We start from the raw sequence: 1,602 nt of genomic DNA on the forward strand, positions 1-1,602 counted from the left end.
TTCTTAAGTTCTGTGAAATGCACTGTTGGGATTTCAATCAGAATTGCATTGAATCTGTAGAGCAGTTTTAGAAGTATGGCCATTTTCAGTATATTGATTCTTCCTACCCAGGAGCAAGGGATGTCTTTCCATTTTCTTATATCCTCTTCATTCTCCTTTTTTCAGAGTGCTGTAATTTTCAGTGTAGAGGTCTTTTGTCTCCTTAATTATACTGAGTCCTATATGTTTCATTTTTGGATGCTATTGTGAATGGAAATGTTTTCCCAATTTCTCTCTCAGTGATTTTGTTATTTGTGTACAAGAAGGCTATTGAGTTTTGAGTGTTGACTTTGTATGCAGCTACACTACTGAATCTGTCAATTAAGTCTAGGAGTCTTTTGGCAGAGTTTTTTTGGTCTTCCATGTAGATTATCATATCATCAGCAAATAGTGGCAGTTTAACGTCTTACTTTCCTATCTTTATTGAATTTCTTTCTTTCTACTGTCCAATTGCTGTGGCTAATGTTTCTAGAACTATAACTATATTAAACAGGAATGGTGATAGTGGACATCACTGTGGTGCTCCTGATTTTAGCATGAAGCATTTAAGTTTTTGAATATTTAATATGATATTGGCTGTTGGTTTTTCATAGATAGCCTTTATCAGTTTGAGATAAAGACTATCTATTCCAATTTCCTGTAGGGTTTTTATCCTGAATGGATGTTGAATTTTGACAAATGCTTTTTCTGTATCTATACAGAGGATCATATGTTTTTTTTTTCCCTTGACACTGTTGATACATTGTATTACATTTATTGATTTACACATGATGAACCATCCTTGCATTCTTGGGATTAATCTGACTTGGTCAGGATGTACGATCTTCTTTTTTTTTTTAATTTTTTTCTTTTTATTGAGGTTATTGGTACAATCTAGGTATACAATACAATTACATTCATCATTGGGATTCTGTACCTTTACATAATAGGTCTTGATTCTCATTTTTTCCCTTGTCCCTGCCCTCCCTTCACCCCCTCCTCCCCTCCCTATTTACAAACACTTTATTTCCATTTTTTCAGTTTCTCATATTTTTTTCCTCTCCCTTATTACCTTCCCCCACCCTTCCCACTTTCCTTACACCTTTAGCCCTTTACTTCCTATTTCACATTATTAATTATCTCATTAGGATCCTGTGTACTATTATAGTTTTTCACACCAAAGAAACTATTCGGTATTTCAGTTAAAGAAATCTCTGTATGAACATAAAAATAGGGAATCCTAAAATAAAACTAAAAAGGAAAGTAAAAGAGAAAAGGCAATGATGTAACATCAAAATAATCCTTAATTCTGGAGATGAAAATGGTCCCTGAACATATTTAAATTGTTTCTCGCTCTTATAGTCTTATCTTATTCTTTTTTTTCATTATTTAGATAATACTTTATTAGTTTCTTAGTGAAACCCACGTAGATGTGACCTTACATATTTAATACAATGTGTTACCCCTGTAAACATGGAAAAAAAAATTTCTAGACCAATATGGTTGCCCATTTCTGTACAATGCCAACTCAACACAGTAAATTGGGATGACTTTTTCCAAAGTTGGCAGCACCGTTAAAGTTTC

This window comes from Fukomys damarensis, unplaced genomic scaffold (assembly GCF_012274545.1).
Source record: "Fukomys damarensis isolate Sample0158 unplaced genomic scaffold, DMR_v1.0_HiC HiC_scaffold_6, whole genome shotgun sequence".
NCBI lineage: Eukaryota > Metazoa > Chordata > Mammalia > Rodentia > Bathyergidae > Fukomys > Fukomys damarensis.